The sequence below is a fragment of the Lynx rufus genome, unplaced genomic scaffold (assembly GCF_022079265.1).
Source record: "Lynx rufus isolate CCGP_SWC_20201006 ecotype Redwood Valley unplaced genomic scaffold, mLynRuf1.p SCAF_11, whole genome shotgun sequence".
NCBI lineage: Eukaryota > Metazoa > Chordata > Mammalia > Carnivora > Felidae > Lynx > Lynx rufus.
Window position 1 is genome coordinate 641725 of NW_025814825.1, and position 23036 is coordinate 664760.

At 53.1% G+C, this 23036-nt stretch overlaps 1 pseudogene; it reads left to right on the top strand.

The window, feature by feature from the left end:
* LOC124507287 (liprin-alpha-1-like) overlaps positions 1 to 22778 on the top strand; it is a 68764-nt pseudogene extending 45986 nt beyond the window's left edge.
* The last annotated feature ends 258 nt before the right edge of the window (positions 22779 to 23036 follow it).

Genomic DNA, 23036 nt, shown 5'->3' on the forward strand with positions numbered 1-23036 from the left:
CTTCCAGAAGCTTTGTTTGCAAAGTGCTGTGGTGCCCGGTGTGGCACGGAGGCTATGGGTGGCTGACCCCGCCGAGGCCAGAGTGGCGGGAAGCCTAGACTTTGCTGCGTGGCAGACCCTGTATGCGGATAGAGCGGGCGTTGCAATTGCAGTTTCTGTGTAGAGTGGTGGAGTGCATGGTGTCACCAAGAGCGTGAGTCTGTCTCCGCCTGTCGCCGCAAATCTCTGGTCCTCATTCCTACGCCACACGGTAGGCAAGTGCCTCGCTTTACAGAGCTAGTGATTGTATCGCCATCTGTGGGTGCCAGGTATCAGACTCGGCTGTGGATGGTCCCGGCCTCGTGGCCCTTTCCCCACGCCCCTCAGATCACAAGCCCCACCTGGTAGGGTCTTGGGTGGCTTCGGGGATCCCTCCTCCACCAGCTTGCACACAGAGCCTGTTCCCAGGAGGAGCCCTGGTGTGGACAAAGGTGGGGGCCTGTTCCCCGAGGACCATGGCCGGGGGTGTCTGATACAGCTGCTATGCCCGGCAGCTGACACCTTTGCTCTGCGACCTGTTTCAGTCAGCTGTCGGCCACGAGTATCAGTCGAAGCTCTCCAAGCACTCGTCCCAGGTCCGCTCCATCAGGGGCATTCGAGGCAAGTTTGGTGTCCAGGTGGACAGCGTTGACCAGGTGAGTGAGGCGTCATGGGAACCAGAGTGCAGGTGATGGAGCCCCTCCCTCTAGACCAGGGTATGCACTGGGCCTCTCGAGACAGTGCCTCGACTCAGGCCTGTGGGGTGGCCGTCCAGGTGCAGAGCTTCTAGAAGCCCCCCGCCCCAGCCCCTGACTCTGAGATGATTTGCCAGGTTAAGAAGTGAGAAGAGGAACACTGTTTCTTGTAGAAATCCCCCACATTGGTATCTAGAGATCAGATAGACCAGGGACAGACAGCCTTCCACTGCCTAAGACTGTGCCCGTGGGGACCATTTCTAGCCAGCCTCCCTGCATGGGTATCACTGTGACCCGGTAGTGTTCAGGGCAGACATGGCAGAGTGCCGCACACGTGCCCGATTCCAGGGCTAAGGCCCGGTGTCCTGGCGCCTCTGGGCCTCAGTCTCTCAGTCTCTGACTGAGGGCCGTGTATACCCTGTTTTACATCACAGCAGTTGGGTTTTGGAGTTAACCCTCTGTCTGCATTCAGGCTTTACTACATGTGAGCTGCGGTTCCGCGCTAACTGCCTGTAAAACGGGGCGACGGGGATTCCTGTCTCCTAGGGCCGTGTGCGCACATGCCCCCCCAACATGCCCGTTGTCGTTACTGACGATAGTATTGTTCTTGGAAGAGCTCATGGAAAAGCAGGTGTGCGTGTGGCGGGAGGGGGTCGCCGAGGGTTGGCATTGGGGGGCTGAAGTCCACGAGCACAACTTGCCGTGCAGGGCCTGCGGGTGGCTACCGGTCCACCCGCACTGCCTACTGGGCGTTGCAGAATGTTTCATGGCTGAAAGTTTCCATCCCCAGAGCTTTGGGCGTGAGGTAGGCCTGCCCATGGCTTAGGAAGGCACTTCCACCCTCTTCCCACTGAGCAGACCATCGTGGTGTGGTGCGGTGCGGTGAGGTGCGCTGCGGGATGGAAGCGGAGGCGGGCATGGGGGCAAGCCGGGAGCAGCCTGCAAGAGTCCCGGGATTGGAGCACGCCGGGGCTTGCGCCACAGCGCGTTTCAAGGGTCCTCTTGCCCGACCTCTGCCACCCTCCCGGGGCCCGGGGCCCGCGGCGGAGGGCGGCGGCAGGCAAGCAGGCAGGCAGGCAGTCATGCGCGTGCACCGGTGAAGCACGGGCGAAGCGCGGCACCTGCTTGGCTTGGGACGCGTGAAGCAGGCTCATGAAGCGCCCAGCGGTAGCCGCTGGCCTCTTCGGCCATAGCAGCCTGAACTCTGCCGACCCCGTCTTCTGTGGGAGGCTAAGCACGGTCGGGCCTGGTTAGCACTTGGATGGGAGACAGCCTGGGAATACCGGGTGCTGTTCGCTTTTGCCTTTGCCTTTGGCCACCTTCACCTCTCCTTTGGCGCCCGCATTCCCCCCCCCCCACCGCCTGTGTCCCTGTCTCCCCAATGAGCGCCGCTGTTGGGGCCAAACACACGCCAGCCTCTGCTCTCTCAGCCCGTCCCTGGCAAACGAGGCGGCCATTCCTGGCCCAGCCACGCCCCGCCTCGCCCCCGTGCCCGCACACCCCAGGGCACTTCAAAGGGGCAAGCTCCCCACTCCCGGCACCCGGCCAAATCCCACTGGAGCTACTGGAAGCCACAGCCCAGCTTTGCACCTTTCCTGACACACCACCCAGACCCGCACCCGGACGGAGGGGGGGTGGTGCGGTGTGGGGGAACCAGAGGCTGGAGCATGAGGGCTGGAGGGTGGGCGCTGGGTGGGTGGATACAAGAACCCCGGAGCGGGCGGGAGGGGCAGCGCGACCCCAGACTCCGCATCCGCCACAGGCCTGGGCTCCACGGGTCCTGGACCTCTTCCCTCCCTCGCGCCCTCATCCCCAGGGCCCGTGGCATTTCACGACGCCCAGCTAGGGCACCGGACTCGGGCTGGTGATGTTGTCTGGGGGCGCCGGGGGCTCCGGGGTGGGTTTGCACCAGGTGGGGCAGACGGGAGGGAAGGGCCCCGTGGCTGGCTGCGCTCGCCCTAGGGCTGGGGAGGAGGCGCTGAGAACCCGGCGGGGCGGGCCCGGAAGGCACGAGCGGCCTGATACCCCACACTCGCTTCCACCCTCTTCCCAGTGACCAGCCCAACGTGGTGTGGAGCGGGGCTGCGAGGTGCCTTGCTGTGCGGGATGGAAGCGGAGGCGGGCCTGGGGCCAAGCCTGGAGCAGCCTGCAAGAGTCACGGGATTGGAGCACGCCGGGGCTTGCGCCAGCGCGTTGCCAGGGTCCTCTTGCCCGGCCTCTGCCACCCGCCCGGGACCCGGTACCCGGGGCGGAGGGCGGCGGCAGGCAAGCAGGCAGGCTGGCAGGCAGGCAGGCAGGCAGGCAGGCAGTCAGGCGTGTGCATGGGTGAAGCGCGGCGCCCGCTTTCCTGGGAGGCGTGGAGCAAGCTCTTGAAGCGCCCAGTGGCAGCCACTGGCCTCTTCGGCCATAGCAGCCTGAACTCTCCCGACCCCGTCTTCTCTGGGAAGCTAAGCAGGGTCGGGCCTGGTTAGCACTTGGATGGGAGACGGCCCGGGAATACCCGGTGCTGTACGCTTTGGCCTCCCTCACCTCCCCTTTGGCGCCCGCCGCCCCTCCCCCCTTTCTGCCTGTGTCCCTGTCTCCCCAGGGAGCGCCGCTGCTGGGGCCAAACACACCCCAGCCTCTGCTCCCTCAGCCCCTCCCGGGCCAGCGAGGCGGCCTTGCCTGGCCCGGCCCCGCCCCCCCCCCCCCCCGCCTCGCCCCCCCCCGTGCCCGCACACCCCGGGGCACTTCAAAGGCGCACGCTCCCCACTCCCGACACCAGGCCAAATCCCACTGCAGCGACTGGAACCCACAGCCCAGCTTTGCACCTTTCCTGACACACCACACAAACCCGCGCCAGGACTGAGGGGGGGGGTGCGGTGTGGGCGGAACCGGACGCTGGCGCCTGGGGGCTGGAGGGTGGGCGCTGGGTGGGTGGATACAAGAACCCAGGAGCGGGCGGGAGGGGCAGCGCGACCCCAGACTCCTCATCCGCCACAGGCCTGGGCTCCCTGGGTCCTGGACCTCTTCCAACCCTCCAGCCCTCATCCCCAGGGCCCCTGGCATTTCACCAGGCCCCGCTAGAGCAGCGGATTCGGGCTGGTGATGTTCCAAGAAATAACTGAAACATTCCCCCAGAGCACAGGGCCGTGGATTGCAGTGAGATATCTGGCTACCCCCAAAACACAACTTACAGGCTCTATTCCTAGGCTGCAGCCAGTGTGTTATGATGTCAAAAATATTTCTGAACACTATCAGTGTCAAATAGCAAAAATGAAAGAAACCAAACTCCTCATCTCTGTGAAGCTCTTGGTTCCTCAATAGCTAATTGGTGTATTCATTTAATTTTTATTGTTTTTCTTTTTGAAAGAGACAGAAACTCAAGAGTGGAGCAGGGGCAGAGAGTTCGGGGGAGAGAGAATCCTAAGCAAACTCCCCACTGTCAGCTCTGCGCCCAATGCAAGGCTCACATTCACCAAGTGTGAGAACATGACCTGTGCCGAAACCAAGACTCAGATGCTTCACTGACTTAGCCACCCAGTCGCCCCTGTTTTTAGAGTTTCAGAGAGACAGAGAGAGAGAGAGAGAGAGAGAGAGAGAACGAGTGTGTATGAGGAGAAAGGGGCAGAGAGAAAGGAGGAAGAGGACCCAAAGCAGGCTCCACGCAGAAAGCAGCCAACCCACACTTTTTGTTACCTCTCAACTTACAAAAATACACATTTCGGGGAGCAATGGGGTGGGAGAACCGGAAGGCATTACCACGAATCTTAGTGTTTTCATTACAGAAAGTATAAGGATGTGAAAGAAAACACATCAGCAACATCTAAGGGACAGAATTTTCCCAGCATGGTTCCAGGAGCAAAAGGTCTACTTTCAGTATCAAATTGCATACAGCAAGGTGGCAACTATCCAAGTTATTGTAAAACACTTTTATACACTTCAAACATAGGGACATTCAAATCAGACCACTGTTGAACAGTTTCTACAAATTTCCATGCCCAGAGAACCAAAAGCCTGAGGGTTCCTACGGAATTGTGAGCAGTAACGGAAATAACGGCATTTCAACTGAAGTACAACTGAGTGTGCCAGTCATGATCCTTATTATGAGTTCTGAGAAGGAGACTAGATTGAGGCAGACGGAAAGAGAAACCAACGGACAAGTCCGGGGGCTGAAGGGGAAATGGCCTCTAGCGGTAAGGGGCCCTGTGGGCCCAGTGTGGACGTGAGACACCCCACTCCAGACCTCATAGGCACAGGGGCCCTGAAGAGTGGCCACATGCGTTGCCTGCTGTCCGGTGTATCACAGAGCCCACTGAGTTCTTCCCCGGCTCAAGGCCCCGTCCCGTCGTCCCACCATCTCCAATGTCCCCCCTTGGCCCACCTCCTGCTCCACCCCACTAAACTGCAAACCACCTCTTCTGTTGAAGAGGGCTCACTTTTATTTTTCAGTTGTCGGATCACTGGGATGTGGTCTCAACCTGCCTCCTTCATCCACTTAACTCAGCTCTGGGACACGCTCAACCCACATGCGACCTGCTCTGCAGTGGAAAGTCCCAGAGAGATATGCCTGCACCACTCCTCTGGGCCCCCATCCCGGGCATCACAGCGCCTCAGCTGCTTGGTAAGAAAGGAAACCCACTGCTGTTACTCACTGTCAGAATCAAGACCAGTTAAAAAAAGTGGTACTGAATAGATTGCAAAGGTCAGAGTCTATTGAAGAGAAACTCAAAAACTACAGGGGAAGGAAAAAGAAGGGCAGCCTAGTGAATACGCCAGAGAGACCTCCAGATGAATGACAGTTTCTGAATGCTGGTGACCATGTCCTCACAGGGGCTGCAGTTACACATAATGTGATGGAGCTTCTGTGTTGAAAGTATCTCGTGGATATTTAGATGCAGACACTCCTAAAAGCCATGTGACGGAAGTGCTCCCACTGTTCCTATTAACAGGTGATTAAACGGAAGCACAGGAATGCTCATATGTACCTTCCCCAGAGCCCCAAACTCATCTGTGCAGGAGCCAGGCTCAGCGTCAAGTGCTCTGGGGTCACGCCCTCCCTGCACAACTTCTCAAGGTGGACTGGGAATCCACGTGAGTCCTTTCCAGATTTCATACATGCTCTACGTCCTCCAGGAACCATAGCTGAATTCGGGCCTCAGGTTCACTGTGGAGGAGATACAACCTATTTGCAGCTATATAGAACATTGAACAAACAACCACTGCTTGAAAACCAGGTACAGCTGAGAACTACTCAGCAACACGAGTACAATGCTTATTTTTTAAAGTTTATTGTGTTTATCAGCTTGTCCACCCAATTTGCTGAGTCCTAGGGCACCGTGGAAGGGTTTTCAACCTCCAATTCAGCGGCTGTGGGGAAGCAGAGTGATGAAATGGGAGGCCGGGGGTGTCAACAGCCACGTGAAGGCCTCCCGACAGGGGAAGGGGTCTGCAGGTCGAGTGACTACGGATCTAGAGGAACGATGCCAGTAAGACCTCACTCATGCGGGAGCCACGCAAGGGACACCAACCTGTTCAGGCGGTCTTGTCACTAGCGTGGACGGGGTGGACCTTTTGTTTCTTGCCTAGCAAGCAGCGCACTGAAGACTGATGACCTTCCTTTTGGGGGCGTTGTGCAGCGAGTCCTGGCTACTGCTACTGCTGCTGAGGTTGCTCAAGGGGCCATCCTGAGAGCCTGTGGATCTGGGGGACGCACAGGAGAGCATCTTCCAGGCATGCTCGTCACACGACACAGCGCCCCACGTGAGGGAGAAGCACAATCCCCCAGCTTCTAGGGAGGGCTGCGCCTTGGGAGCTGACACTCTCCCTCCCAAGTACATCTGGAGTCCAAGCGCCCTGGGTCGGGAACGCTCAGCACCCCTCCCAGGCCGTGACCCGATAACCATGGCATGGGTCTCATGTAATGCAATGAGGCTGTCCCCTGCGTAGTGAGTGCCGGCCTCTCCTAACGAGCTCTGAATCTGGTCTGTGCTAACCAAGAGCAATCAGTTTCTGAGATCCCAAAAGAAAGATTGCCTTCCTGAGAGTACTTGGTGTTTGGGTGGCTGGTAGAAGAAATGATGGCTAGCCAACTTGTTTCCCTCCCTGGCCATTAAAGATGCTTTTACTCTGAGGAACACTTGGTTCACCATGGGCAGTATTCTCTAGGACTGCTTAGCACAGAGAGAGACCATTCATGAACTACTGCATCCAAGCCCTTTTCCAAACATTTGAGCTTAGCCTGCAGCACAAGCCTGTTACCTTGGAATCACTGTCTTCTCTATCCACTGATAGGATGGCAAGGGAAAACAGTGAACTCCAGAAGCTTTCCCTCATTTCTAAGGTAATAACACAGGCATCTTGCCTTTGGGTTCCCACGGTAGATGACGGAGGCTTCCCTTTGCCGTACCCATATGTGTTTCATATCTATCCATATCTTATTCCTGAGACCATCAGCTTGCCAGGGAGTTGTCTTAGTCATTGCTTCCTAATATTTATCTCATTTTCTGGACCACATGCTTCCCTGGGGAATTCCATCAGACATCTAAAGCAGTTAATATCTATCCTTCTCAAGCTGTTCCACAGAATAGAAATGGAAGGAAAACTTCTAGACACATTCTACAAAGCCAGCTTTACTTTGATTCCCAAACCAGACAGAGACCCAGCAAAACAAAAAAACGACTATAGGACAATATGCCTGATGAATGAGAATACAAAAATTCTCAACAAGATACTGGCAAATCGAATGCACAGCATATGAAAAGAATTTTTCACCATGATCAAGTAGGATTCCTATCTGGGCTATAGGGCTGGTTCAATATTTGGAAATCAACCAATAGGATACATCACATTAAGAAAACCACAGGTAAGAACCACATGATCCTGTCAATACAGGCAGAGAAAGCATTTGACAAAACACAGCATCCTTTCTTAATAAAAACCCTCAAGAAAGTCAGAATAGAAGGAACATATGTAGACATCATAAAAGCCACGTATGATACAAGTCCGCAGCTAATATAATTCTCCTGGGGATAAACTGAAAACTTTCCCCCTGAGATCAGGAACATGACAGGCATGTCCACTGTCACCACTGTTGTTGAACATAGTTTGGCAATTCCTAGACCCAGTTTTTCAATTCCTAGAACCAGCAATCAGACAACAAAATGAAATAAATGGCATCACAATGGCAAAGATGAAGTCAAACGTTCACTCTGCACAGACCACATCATACTCTACCTGGAAAACCTGACAGAATCCTACAAAAGTCTCCTCGAACTGATACATCAATTCAGCAAAGTCGCAGGGTACAAAATCAATGTACAGAAACCCCTCGCATTTTAATATACCAATAACAACAAAACAGAAAGAGAACTAAAGAAACTGATCACGTTACAGTTGCACCAGGACCATAAAATACCTATCAATAACCTAAAAATTACGAATGAACCAATGCAAACATATAAAAGTTCTGCATGCTGAAAAGTATACAAGGGTTATGAAGGAAATTGAAGAAGACACAAAGAAACGGGAAAACATTCCATGTTCATGGATTCAAAGAATGAATATTGTTAAAATGTCAATACCATCCAAAGCAATCTACACTTTCAATGCAATCCCCATCAAAATCGTGCCACCATTCTTTTCAAAGCTAGAACAAATAATGCTAACATTTGTGTGGAACCACAAAATTCCCCGAATATACAAAGTAATATTGAAGAAGAAAACCAAAGCAGGAGGCATCACAGTCCCAGAATGTAGCCTCTGCTACAAACCTGTAATCATCAAGACAGTATGGTATGAGCACACAAACAGACACATAGGCCAATGAAACAGAATAGATAACCCAGATTCAGACCCACAAATGTATGGCCCACTAATCTTCCACAAAGCATGAACGAATATCCAATGGAAAAAAAACAGTCTCTTTAACCACTGGTGCTGGGAGAACTGGACAGCAACATGCAGAAGAATGAAACTAGACCACTTTCTTATAGCATACACAAAAGTAAACTCAAAATGGATAAAGGACCTGAATGTGAGACACGAAACCGTCAAAAGCCGAGAGGAGAAAGCAGGAGAAAACCTCTCCTACCTCAGCTGTGGCAATTTCTTACATGAGACGTCTCCAACGGCAAGGGAACTAAAAGCAAAAATGAACTATTGGGACCTCATCAAGATAAACACCCTCTGCACTGCAAAGGAAACAAGCAACAAAACAAAAAGACAACAGATGAAATGGGAAAAGATATTTGCAAATGATGTATCAGACACAGGGCTAGTATCCAAACACCTATAAAGAACTCACCAAGCGCCACACCTGAAAACAAATATTCGGGCGATGAAATGGGCAGAAGACATGAATAGGTAATTTTCCAAAGAAGACATCCAGATGGCCAAGAGACATGCCAAGATACTCAACATCACTCCTCATCAGAGAAATACAAATCAAAACCACACTGAGATTCCACTTCACATCGGTCAGAGTGGCAGAAATGAACAAATCAGGACACTATAGATGCTGAAGAGGATGGGGAGAAACAGGAACGCTCTTGCATTGTTGGTGGGAAGAAAAACTGGTGCAGCCACTCTGGAAACAGTGTGGAGGTTCCTCACCACATTAAAAATAGATCTACCCTATGACGCAGCAATAGCACTGCTAGAATTCAGGGGATTCAGGAGTGCTGATGCACAGGGGACTCGTACCCCAATTTTATAGCAGCGTTTTCAACAATAGCCACATGATGGAAAGAGCCTAAATGCCCGTCAATGGACAAATGGATAAAGAAGATGAGGTTTCTATATACAATGGAATACTACTTGGCAATGAGAAAAGATGAAGTCTGGCCATTTGTAGCAACGTGGAAGGAACTGCAGGTTGTTCTGCCAAGTGAAATAAGTCAGGCAGAGGAAGACAGATACCATATGTTTTCATTCATTCATATGTGGATCCTGAGAAACTTCACAGGAGACCAGAGGGGAGGGGAAAGGGGCAAACGAGTTGCAGAGAGGGAAGGAGGCATACCAGAAGAGACTCTTAAATACTGAGAACAAACTGAGGGTTGATGGGGGGTGGGGGAGAGGGGAAAGTGGATGATGGCTATTGAGGAGGGCACCTGTGGGGATGAGCACTGGGTGTTGAATGGAAACCAATTTGACAACAAATTATATTGAATACAAGAAAAAAGAAAAGATTCTCATAGTCACTCCTCATCAGGGGACTACAAATCAAACCACACTGAGATGCCACCTCACACGGATCAGAGTGTGCCTGTGGGTGGGCAGTCAGCACTGCTGCTTTGCTGGGACACAGTGTGTCCTCCAAAAGCGACAAGGGGTGGGGGGGTCTCGTGCTTTGGGAAACATGGACAATCACGAGCAGTCTGTTTAGTACCTTAGTGTGGCTGAGGTCGTGTCAGAATTTAAAACAAAAGTACTTGCAGAAATTATATAACCCGTTCAGTGAAGTTGTTGTTTGGCACAGGTGGGGGGAGACCCCGTAGCAGAGTTCAATATGCAGAGAATTTAGAAAATCATTTCTTAAGACTCATCACTTTCACTTTTGAAACTGCTGACATAAATTGCTTAGTAAACACGGAGGGCTGGAAGAGGAATCTTTCAGGTGTTGGACAAGAAACGCAGGGCAGGACGTTCTGGTTCCATTTGCAGTGTCAGATACCATGGGATACAATGTTGTTACAGGGTTAGGCTATAGAAGATGGCTTCCAGTTATATGAAAGGTGGAGTTTGGCTTCCACTTGTTAACACTGCTGCTTCAACTTTGTGCTAATTGGATGAGATTTCATCCGCCTTTTCCCCGGAAAAAGGATGGTTGTCTCATGGTGTGTGCCTCCAGAGGCAAGTCGCCGTTCTGTGGAAAGCTCAACGGTGTCCGGAGGCAACCGAGGTTGTGACTTCCGGGAGACTTTATTATCCGTTTGTCTTTGAACACATGGGAAAGAATAAGCCTGGGTAACTGGTCAGAATCCCGAGCAGCCTCCGCACTGTCGGCACAGAGCCTGACGCGGGGCGCCAACTCACAGAGCGACACCGGCTGAGCCACCCAGGTGCCCCGAGGATGCTACTTTTCTGTTTGTTTGGAAAATGAGGATTTCGCCCGGTTGTTGTGTCTGCAGTGTGTTAATGTGTCGTACGCTGATTCTTTCCCTGTTTTCCCTCTGAAATACCTGCTGTAGGCCATGGCCCAGAAGGAAGACATGCAAGACAGGATCACTACCCTTGAGAAGCGCTGCCTCAGGGCACAGCACGAAGCCACCTCTCTGCACGACCTCAAGGATAAACTTGAAAACGAGATCGCAAAGAAGGACTCTCTGCATCGACAGGTCATTGGTTTCGTTGAACTTCATTCCACTTTTATTAATTACAAGTCAAGTTAAGGACCAAGGGTCAATGTCAAGGTTTTAGGATCTTAGAATCTTGTGTTGACCGGCGGGGTTACTTCAACATCCAGGGTTTAATTCTTTCGAATTTTATGGAAGCATGTTATGGGGCTCCCGTCCTTGATTCCTTCTTTGTCTTGTCTTCCATGCACGTTACTCTGTTGCCTGTTAGCCCTGTTTCCAAAGGAGCAGGGAGTGGCCGGGAATGTGTAGGCAGCTGGCCATTTTGGTTAGTACCTGAGATCGGGGGGAATGGCAGGTGCAGAAGCGTAGTCTGGCGTGAGGATGTGAGACCCTGTGTTTTGGGAAGCTGCACATCTCTTCCTTGGTTGTCAGGTCATCCAGCATTGAACAGGAAAAGCACATCCAGCTTCTTGGAAACAGAGTGAGTTTGTCTGGTGTGTTTGTCAAATGTGTCAGTCGACCCAAAATGATAATCAAAGTGAAATACTAGGAAGCCATTAAAATGACATGGAGGAATGCTGTTTGAGAGCACGTAACATGTTCCAAATCATGAGTGTAAAGGGCAGATCGCGAAATACTATGTGTACAGCATGTGATTTTTTTTTGAGGGTTGTAAAGCATGATACGCGGTCTGTATATACACACAGAGCTCTATGCACACAGAAGATGGAAGGAGTCTTTGGGAACAAACGTTAACCTTGCAAAAACCTCACCTTGTACATGATTTTTAAAATGACTTTATATATTTTTAATGCTTATTTATTTTTGAGAGAGGGGGCCAGAGTGAGAGAGAGAGAGCGAGCGAGCATGAACAGTGTAGGGCCAGAGAGGGAGAGAGGGAGACACAGAATCCAAAGCAGGCTCCAGGCTCTGAGCAGTCAACACAGAGCATGAGGCGGGGTTGACCCCATGAGCTATGAGATCATGACCTGAGCCGAAGGTGGACACTTAACCGACTGAGCCACCTCGGCTTCCCTAAAAGTCCTTTAACAAAAAATCTCGTGTCTAAGTTTTCCACGTTGAAGTTTTCCACGTTTTGGTCAAGAGGGAGAGTGTTTTTGTTGAATCATGGTACACTTCCAAAAAGAACTCAACTGGCATCAGGCATGCTCTCAGAAGCTCTGTGCTGGCTGATGTGCCCACCTCCGAGTGTCCTATGTAGCGAGCCCTCGGACCACAGTATAAATATGTTTACGGAGGGTTAGGACCGAACCCTTCTCTCCTTAACTGGTCAGGAAGAGCGAGCAAGCTCCTCCAGAAGATGGGTTTTCTTTAATGTGTGGGAACTTTGTCTTTGGAAAGACTTCTTTGAAGATCCTGAAGAAGAGCAAAGAGGTTGGCAAGACATGTTTTGCGTAGTGAAAGGAGGACCAAGGCAGTGGGTGACTCCTTGCAGAAAGGAAAGGTTTACTCTGAAGCACCTGCCAAACTGTTGGCTTCAGTCAGAACTAACAGTAGATCTCTGCATTTAGATTTTGTTTCACTTTATTAAAAATGGAAACGGAGAGAAGACTTGCTACACTTTGATGCTTTGCCTTCATTTCCTAGACTGCGGATCAAAACCGCCAGTTGCAAGAGCGCCTGGAGGTGGCGGAGCGGAAGCTGCAGCAGACCCCGAGGAAGGCCAAGTCGCTGCCCGAGGTGGAAGCCGAGCCGGCCCAGAGGGTGGCCACCCTCTGCAAGGTGGGGCCCCCGTTTCCTTCTGGGTCCCATGGTGGGAATGTCATTTTCAAGGCGGTCCGTTCTTGTATCTCATTTCTCACCGGTAACGTCGGCGTGCCAAAGTCCGCGAACCAGCTGAGATCTGTTTTCGGTGCTACTTTGTCTGAGATTGGAATGCTTTCCAAACGGCAGGCATCATCCCCAGTTTTGTTCCCTCCGGTTTTGTCCGACGTGTGCTGTTTGCCGTTGGCTGCATCTAAGACTCACTGCTTTTCAGAGTTAAGTCAGCGACTCAAAGCTCAAGATAGTAGCCTTGGGTAAGAGAAGGACAGGGGTGCCTGGCCGGCTCAGTCAGTGGAGCTTGGGACTCTTGATCTCAGGGTCATGAGTCTGAGCTCCCCGTTGGGTGTAGAGCTTACCGAAGGAAAAAAAAAAAAAAAAGCATAGAATTTTTCCGAGAAATGAGAAAATCCTATCCTCTTTTAAACACAATCGTTTTTATTTAAAAAATTCTTAAATGTTCATTTATTTGAGACAGACAGAGAGGGCGAGCCTGGGCACATACATGAGCAGGGGAGGGGCAGAAAGAAGGAGATAGAATGCCAAGTAGGCTCCATGCTATCAGCACAGAGCCTGACACAGGGCTCGAACGCCCAAACCTTGAGTTCATGACCTGAGCTGAAGCCAAGAGTCAGAACCCGACTGACTGAGCCACCCAGACACCCCTGTAAGAAATAAATCTTTAAGGAATTCACTCGGAGGTTCCACAAATAGAGTCGAGGAACGTGCCACACACAGTCCCTGCCCTCCCAGCTCTCACAGCCCTCACCACCCACAGAGGAAGGCAGCAGTTGAAGAGGTAGTTTCCAGACATGATGTGGTCGGTGCTGGGATCGAGTGATGCACACAGGACGAAGGAGCACATGACTGGGCAGCCAGTCCATCCTTCCAGAACCGGGGCTGAGGGAACCTGTAGCAGGGAGCCTGTCGGTGCTTCTGTGTCACCGGTTCCAGTGCAGTGAGGGTCCCAGTGGGAAGGGGGGTGGGTTCGTCACGGGATGCTGACCCTCAAGGCTGCCATCAAGTTGGGCAGGCGGCATTGGGCGCCCAGAGGCCCAGGCTCCAACAGAGCCTCTCCTCCTTTGTGATCTGCATGTCAAGTCTCCGTTTCTTTTCTCGCCTGTCCTCTCTCCTGTCCTGGTCAGCCACGTAGCAGAACCCTTTGTCTTTGGACACTCTGCTGCTGAGGAAGCTCAACTATTGGAAGTGACTTCCCAGCTTAGGAAGGCAGCACGCCTGTTTGCTCTTTCCGCTTGCTGCTTCCTCCTGTCCGTGCTGAGTGGCCAGGGGTGTCTCCCGGGGGACGAGGCACCGTCCAAGGATCCGGGGCCCGGGGTGGGGACGAGACCGTTGCCTACCCCCGGTCACCAGCATGGAAGCCCACTGCTTCCCACTGGCACGCATGAGGCCGGTAGGGACTGTGAGCAGGCGGAAGGCCGCTCACAGCCTGTCGTGCGTAGGCACGGCGTGTGGTGTGGGGCAGCCAGCTCTTCTGACCCCGCTGTCGCCCACAGGCCGAGCAGAGGCGTGGCAACATCGAGGAAAGGCTGTGCCAGATGGAGGCCCAGCTGGAGGAAAAGAACCAAGAACTGCAGCGGGTACGTGTCCGGGCGGAGCAGCCGCGCACCTGGCAGTGGTTGAGGATGAGGCGCAGGCTGGGGGTGTGGGGGTAGGGAGTGGTCCCTTGTTTCCCACTTCTCCCCACGTGGACGTCAGGCCCCTTCTCGATCCCATCAGGGGTACAGTGCACTCTTGTGCGAGTTGGACGCTAGCGAACACTCCTAGCCTGTGGACAATGTTCTCTGGGCGCTGGGGCCCCGTAGGCAGTGCCGCTTAGGGGTGGAGGCACCCGCACAGCCCACCGTGCCCACCAGCTCATTAGCAGCTACTCACAGTTGACTCAGGACCTCATGGGTGTCCCTTGACCAAAGCGGAGGTACTGGCCTGGGGTAGGGTAGCCTAGAGGAGGGGTCTCCTTCCTTAGGACATGACACTGAGGTCCTGAAATCAGGTCACTGGCCTGACCTTGGTCCCCACATCCTGAATTTCTACTTGAGATGTAAAGGCACAGGTCAGGGTAGATGTTCCTAAGAAGAGGAATAGCGTAATCGAGCCTTGACGAAAGGGACGCCCGTGTCCCTTGAATCCCCTGAGTTTTTTCCCTGCGGGAGCTGGTCGGACGTCAACATGAAACACCCAGGAGACAGACCAGGCAGCAGCGTCCCCAGCTTGGGACGTCTATCCAAGGCCATCGGGTTTTGTTTTCACCAGAAAACTCAAAACACTCACCCTTAACTTACAGCAGAAACTCGTGTGCTTGGCCCTCAGGGTCAGAGAATAAAACATGAGTTTCCGCGGAGTGAAGCTTCTGATGCCAGCGTGACGGCTCGTGTTGGCCGACCCCAGCCCGCCATGACACATGCACACAAGCGAGCACAACCAGACGCTAGCCTCTTGGGCCGAGAATTCGACCTCACCTACTTAGAGAAGCACTTCATTGCCTTTAGGACTGTATGGTAGTTTGGAGGGACAGGTGTTGAGATAAGGATTCTAGTATAACTGAGACAATTCCAAGGACACTTTTAAGCTGCTTTGCTTGAAAAATACTTGGGTGCTGATCCCTTCTTGTGGGGTGGCCAGGGTCTTTTCCAAGTGATGGCCGTTGCTGCGTGTGAGGTGTGGTGGTCGTGCTTTCTGTTGCCTGCTCCCAAGGAAAGAGGTGCCAGCGGGTGTGGCTTAGAGATGAGGAAGCCCGAGCCTGGAGGGACTGTCCGTTGCCTAGCCTGCGGGTGTGTCCTGTGGGCTCTTCTTCCTCCCTGGGCCCCCCGACTGCAGGACACATGTGTACTCCATACTCCACGGCCCTCCGCCCAGCAGGAGCCCCTGAATCCTGCCGGCCTGTCCTCGCCGCTTCTGTTTTGGGTTAATCCAGGATATGCGGTAGAAACAAGTTTGTAAACCATACGATTGATGAGAGTTCGATAAAACACAGACCCGTGAACTTTGCGGTTACATTCAGATATTACTTGAGGTAATTAGTTATGAATTTGTAATACAAGTTTCCATTACAAAACGTTCAGGAGATGTGTGAATTTCACGAAAAACAAGTGAAAGTCTTTCTCACCACTCAATTTTTCCCAAAGTAGATGTTTTTTTATCTTTCGGTTTTGTAAATGGATTCATTTCTTTCCCCCTGAAGCCAGATCCGAGCTTCGATTTACGCCCCAGAATATTCCTCCTCCCCTGTGTAGATAAGCTGATCCCCTTACGAATACGGTCTTTCCTGCATGTACATCTGCCTCCTGAGCCCATCTGAGAGCTAATAATGAGGACATTCGTGAGGGCCCATGCCTGTTTTGTTTCCCAGAAACAAAGGGACCTGCTAAGTGATGACCCCTGGGAAGCAGGTTCCTGCGTTTCTGTGTCCCACTAGGTCGATGCTGGCAGTGACGCACAAGCACGCCAAAGAGTGCCGTGGGAAGGGGCAGCCGAGGATGGCGTGCGTGTGGGTCACACCGCTGGCCATTCGCACGCCTGAGCCGGTGTTCGCACTTTTGTTTGAAGCCTGCGTCTTCTCTTTCAGGTAAGGCAGAGAGAAAAACTGATGGAAGAAACTAATCAACGTCTGTCGGGCACTATTGACCAGCGCCTTTCCGAATCTGATGAGCGTCTGCAGCGTCATCTTTTTTTTTTTTTTTAACGTTTATTTGTTTTTGGTACAGAGAGAGACAGAACATGAATAGGGGAGGGGCAGAGAGAGAGGGAGACACAGAATCGGAAACAGGCTCCAGGCTCCGAGCCATCAGCCCAGAGCCCGACGCGGGGCTCGAACTCATGGACCGTGAGATCATGACCTGGCTGAAGTCGGATGCTTAACCGACTGCGCCACCCAGGCGCCCCTGCAGCGTCATCTTAAAGAGAGAATGGCTGCTGTGGAAGATAAGGTAGGACATGAGAGACAGCGGCTGAGTGCCCCCGTCCTCACAGAGGAGACACTCACGTTGTGATCCTGAGGAGCAGCGTGGAGCAGAGGCCAACAGCCACGGCAGAAAGTAGAAATGATTCTTTCACGCGGAAAAACTGCAGGCTGTTACCCACTGCCAGCGTTAAGTTCCCAGTGTCCTGTCCCTGCCCGACGTATGTGTGCGGGAAGGTGCGTCTCACTGTCTAGAAGAGGAGTGTGGTCTGGGGAGGGCCCGAGAGTAAGTATTTTAGGCTTTTACCAACTGAGACATAAGGAGTAAGCTAGCTTCATGCTAATCCAAGATGGGCACAGAAACAGCCATAGGCAGTATATAACCAAGGGGAGGGGCCGTGTGCCGATAACCCTTTGTTGACAGGACCCGGCGGTGGCTGGATGTGGTAGGCAGGCCCTCGTTTGCCACCCCTGTGCTGGAACCTTCAGCCTGGTTCTTGTCTGCGGAGCTAATTTCTACCTCTTTTGTCCAGACGGATCGGTAGGAGTGCGCAGTTCTGTCAGGCCTTTAACCAGCTGAAAACAGAGTTTCTCCTGTTCCATCTCCTGCCTTCCCTCTTTTCATCTGGGTTGGAAAGAGTCTAAGCCTGGACTCTTACACCATCATAATGGATACACTTGAGGTGTAACGGGAGGGAAGCAGTATCATAGGATCTCTGTGAGAGAAGCTCTGGTGGTGACAGTTGGATGCGGACCTGATACTACCGGTTCTGGTTACACCTGTGTCCCTGTAGATGAGCCCAGAATCTTCCCTAAGATTGGCACTTGGAGACAGCACTGAGCAATGCTAATTACACGACACACTTGTTTTGGGTAAAACCCATTATGAGGTGCGTTATTATACCCCACGTGAGGTTCTACCTTGATCACTGGGGCCAGCCTTTCGGTAGAATAGTTGTATGTGAGATTGGAAGTATATGTACGAAACTTAGGTCAGGTTTCCCAAGTGACTGAGGCATCACAGACCCTAAAAGCTAGTACAAACCAGTGTACCTGCTGCAAGTAAACTTAGGAACTTTTCATATTTAGTCAGACAGTGATCCGTGAAGAAATTGTACATGGACAAAATATGAGTAAAGGCTGTTACTGCAGTTTCACAGACAGCATTTCATTCTGTGGTCATGTGACCCTGTTCGTTGGTATGGCCATTCGCTCCACGCCTTTTCTGCGGTGCTGCATTATTGTAAAGAGAAACGTAAGCATGCTCTAGCATGTGGAATGTTTGAAAGAAGCAATATTAAAGGACTGTCAGTACCTTTCTCAGAAGTCTCTGTTAGGAGAAGTTGGCAATCTGAAAAAACAGTTAGAAGAAACGCAACGTGAGAAAGTACATCCATCTCTCACTCATTCAGTGATCCCTTGAGACTGGAAAGGAGCAGGTGATCTCTGGGGCTCACACTTCCTCCAAGGCGAGCCACCAATGTGCTTTCGAGCGGCCCCACGCTCGCAAGTCTGAATGGCACGCATGTGGCGGAGTTGGAGCCGAGCAGCCTATGGGGTTCAGATTTCTGAGTCCCTACGGGGGTTCGCTCGAAAGCTAAAATGTTTGCGTAAACCGTTCGTTGAGTGCAGCGTTGCCCAGCAGGAAGGTAACAGGTGACACGGGTGTCATCCCAAGGGTTCTCGCGGCTGCATTTGAAATGGTCAGACGGGTGATGTTAGTTTTCATGTAGCCCGATGCAGGCAACATGTTACTGTATCATGTAAATAGTGTAGACATGAAGGAGCTACTCTACAATGTTTTTCGACATTCAGTCCTTGCAACCCATAGGGCGTCTCACAGTTCCATCCCCTGTGGTCGGGACCAGCCCCATTTTGGGCGCTCAGTTAGCCACGTGCAGCGGTGTCTCCGGCCTGGGACGGCACTCCCTAGGGGGTTGTTGTGTGACCGAAGCTCCTCATCGGTTTTGCTCCCTGGTGCTGCGTGTGCAGACGTGAGGCTGGGCTGCAGAGGGTCCACGACGGAGCACGTGCCTATGGCACAGAAGGGCTATTCCCCCACCGCCCAGAAAGTCCTGCTCCTCTCTACATAATTAGGAAGAAGTCCTAGTGGCTCGGTGTTTCTCCTCTGTAACCTTGCTATGCCTGAGACCTAACTGTTCAGTAGGGTTTAGGACCTTCACTTGGTGATCCGGGTGTTTACTGGAGGACTCTTGGAGAGAATGGTCTTGGGGTTTGTAACTGCTGAATTTACCCATCGTGGTTATGATGGTCAGCATTTCAGCACACTTGATGCAAGGAGTGTTTTCCATTTTTTCTTGAATTCTAATGAACCTACAGTGTTGTGTCAGTTTCAAGTAGACAGCATACCGTTTCAACAATTGCACACGTGAGTCTGTGCTCGTCACCATCACTGTGGTCACCGTGTGTCACCACCATACAGAGTCCTTAGGGTATCACGGACCGTATTCCCTGTACTGTGCTTTTCATCCCCGAGACGCCTTTATTTGATATCTGGATGCTGATGCCTGATAATCACCATCATCTCTTTTGCCCACTGCCCCTACTCGCCTCTCCTCTGGCCACTACCAGTTTGTGCTCTGTGTTGATGCAAAGACTAGTTAACCTTGCTTGCAGTGAGTGTCGTTGTCATTTGCTGCTTTGCAGGATCGGCTTCTACAGAAAATGGAAGCACTGAGGGCCGTATGAAAGCGGGCAAGATTGAGAGGCTCTTCGCTTCACCATGGGTATGACACTTCCCGGTTCACAGATCTGTTTGAGATGCGGCTGGGGGCGGCTTCCCTCTGTCACCAGTATGACCCGAACCAGCTCATGGTTCCAAAGTAGAACTGTGGGTGTGCTATGGTATGACCCGAACCGGATCACAGTGACACACAATAACCCTGAGTGTGTTGTAGTCTGACGCGATCCATTTTCCAGGTACCACCTAACTGATGATGGGGCGGGGCTGGGGGGGACACTGCCCTTCACCGTGCCTAACATGAACCACCTCACAAACACATATGTTAGCACCTGCTGTGTATCTTCCAGAGGAATCCTTTGGCCGAATGGGCAGAGTGACTGGATGTAGCTCAGGGAGCCGGTAGCTTAGTAGTTGGCAAGAGGGAGAAGTAAAACCTCATTCCAGAGGTTAGGTTAAGAATCTCAGGATACCGGGAGGCATGACAGAGCTCACAGCCATGGGAGGAGGAGTAGAAGTTAGGGAAAGTTCTGTTCGTGTTTCGGTGGGTTTATTTGCGTCCTCCCTCCACCAAGTGTGGCAGTGATGGTGTGGGGCTAGGAGGGGTCCAGCGTGCCAGGTTCGGCCCAGCATCCCTGGAAGCTATGGTCCCTTCCGCAACGCCAGTGGGGTCACCATGGGAGTGGACACGTGGCCATGGTGGTGAAGGTCACCTTGACATTGGTGGGGTTAGCGCAGTGCTCGCAGTTTCTTATATTTTTGAAAAGACTGGAGAATGACATGTAATCGCTGTAACTCTGTTGGGACGTTGGTGAGTCGCCTGTGAGGGAGTGGGTCAGCCGGCTTGTGAGCTGCGTCCGGCAGACAGTAATTGTCAGCAAGGTATGAAAAGGTTTGCTTGCTTCTTTGTAGGAAACGGGTACCATGTGAGAGTCATTCTGGTGTGACAGTGCCTCGAGTAGCTGACTGGGCCCCCTTCGGTGCAGGAAGCAGGCTCCTGCTCCAAAGGCAGGCCCACTCAGGCCTCACTGGGGTCTGTGCGGCTGCCGACGGGGGCTCTGGGGAGAGTCGAGGGTGTGCTGTGGCTGTCCTTGTTGAGCCTGCTTGTAGGAGAGAGAAGTCAGTGCAGGTAGAGTCACAAGCGGCCCTCCCTGTCCACGGAACTCCTGGTGGCACAGCGAATGTGTGTCCGGAGAGAGAAGCACACAGGAAGATCCGGGCACAGAGCAGCCTCTTGGTTGGCTGACGGAGATCCTCGCCAGCAAGACAACAGTGTGCTGAGTGTCACCATTCCAGGGCTTGAAGACGGGTATGTGTGAGGAGGCCAAGGGAGCAAACAGTGGATGCGGGGCAGGCCACTCGAGGGCATGTTGGAGTTCTCAAGGGAAGGGGCTGTGCAGGCCCCTTGAGGGTGGCACCCTGGGGCAGTTGCCATAAGAGGGACGTCCACGCCCGTCACCTGCCTGAGGTGAGCTGGCCAAGGAGAAGGATAGAGAGGATCGCAGTGCTCCCGTGGTTGCGGAGGCATTGGCCGCGGTCACAGGTGGCCTTGTGGTCAGAAGACCCCGGGCAGATGGCCGCCTGAGGAACAGGGTCTGTTTGAAGCCGTCTCACAATGTGCTCTCTCGTGTGGTGGCAGAAGAGAGGCTGGTGGGAGCTGTGTCGCCGTGAGCGGCCGGGGGCCGTGGGGACGAGACTGAGAAGGCGGCAGGCAGGCTGGACAGCTGAGCCCTCGTGGCATGACCTCACAGCCACGTCTTCTGTTTGTGTCCTCCTCTAGCAAGATGACATGGTCTGGGTTGCAGAGGAAAAGAAAGGTGACGGACCAACTTCCACACGCAGGCGGGGCAGATGGGAGAGAGCTCTGGGATAGGACTGGGTGCAGGGTGGTGGGGTCGGGAGCCAGGGAGCCTGAGATAGGGTGTCCGAGTCAGGGGACACACGTGAACCTTGGAGGAGCCACGAACCTTCCCAGGTCCCATGCGGGGTGGCGTGTGTGGCTCTCCCCGATTGGCGATGTGTCGTGGCCGCACAGCGGTGAAGCTAGACCACCTGAGCACAGGTGAGCAGTTCTTCTGGGAATGGGGGGACCAGAGGAGGGGAAGATGGTTGTGGCCAGCGGGCAGTTCCGACTTGGCTGTCTTAGAAACAATCAGTACCCTGAGGCAGCACGTGTCAATGACGTTTCTCGAAAGGCCGCAGGGAAGAGCTTGAAGCACCACAGAGGAGACGCCCTGTCGTGGTGGCTCTGTCTCCAGGCCACAAGGGGTGACGCCAGGGGCCCCCTCTTTAGTTGATGTGAATCAGATGGGCGTGTTCTGTCTCCCGAGACCATAAGGATTTGTGAAATGGAAGGCAGCCTCTCTTCTTTTCCAGAGAGCAAGGAGCCACTGGACTCCCGTGCAGGGTTCAAGTGTGGAGGGTGACCCGTGGCTGAGGCCGGGCACGTGGGCTGGCGGGTGCTCCTTCACAGCTGCTGACCGCTTTGTGCCCAGAGCCTTTGCTGAGGGGAGCAGCTGACAGCCCAATTAAGTGACTCCACCCTAGGGGCTCGGGGCTCCATGGAACTTTTCTGGAGACTTCTGAGGCCAAGGGGGACATTTGTCTGTTAGTCTAACTGCACAGAGGCCAGAGACGCTTTTGCCTTGGAAACACCGGGCACATTGCCACCTCCTGTGTACGGGAGCTGCGAGGTGTGGTTCCCGAGGATCCTGCTGCGACTGCCCCTGGGGCGCCCGATAGTGGCTGGTGGAGGAAAACCTGGGGTCACCTGGCATCACAGCGAGGGCCTTGGCACACGTGGGCCGATGGCAGGTGAAGGCCAGAGGGGCGTATAGGAGTGCTTCCCGGTCAGTTGGGCAGGAGGTGGTGCAGACACGCAGGATGACAGCTTGACTGGGGGCAGGCGCCGCTCCACCTCGGGGACGTCTGGGCCGCGGGGATGCGTTGCACCTGCTGGGCCCGGGAGACCCTGTCTCCACAGGGCCCGGCTAGTGGGCTTGCACTGGAGCCAGGGGCAAGGATGCCTTCCTTGGAGACCTTTATCTGTGACCTCATTTTCCCAATTGACGGGTTCTGGTCTGGCTGACAAAGTCCACTTTTCCCTAGATAACAACCTTGGTGTGTGTGTGTGTGTGTTTGATTGTTTTCCTCCATATTTCAGGCGGACGCACGTCGGCAGCATCCCAGTTTCCAGGTTCCGTCTGGCGGACAGCCCCACGGATGCCAGCAGCACCAGCAGCAGCGCGGTGTTGCGGCGCCACCGGAAAGGCCGTGTGGCCCGTCTGCGACATGAGCCTTCCAAGGCAAGGACCTCCATCCTCTGGGGGCTCTCGTGGGACCCACCTGCCTGCTCCAATGTCACCTGCCTTTTCCTCTGTCTGTGAGGCTCTTCTGGAACTAAAGGACTGATAGGCTGCTTTCTCTTCTCCCCTTCCCCCATTCTTCTTTTGCTGCCTTAGAATTTACTTTTGAGAGCTTTTGTTCTTTCTTTGTATAAAGTAGCAATGTGGATTAAGATAGGACCTAGTGTTAAGCACAGCACAATGCAAATTAGTAAGGGTTTGAAACGCTAATGAAGGTTAAATGAACACGTGTATTCATCCTTAAACAACAAAGAATTCACCTTTGGAGTTTAAGTACTT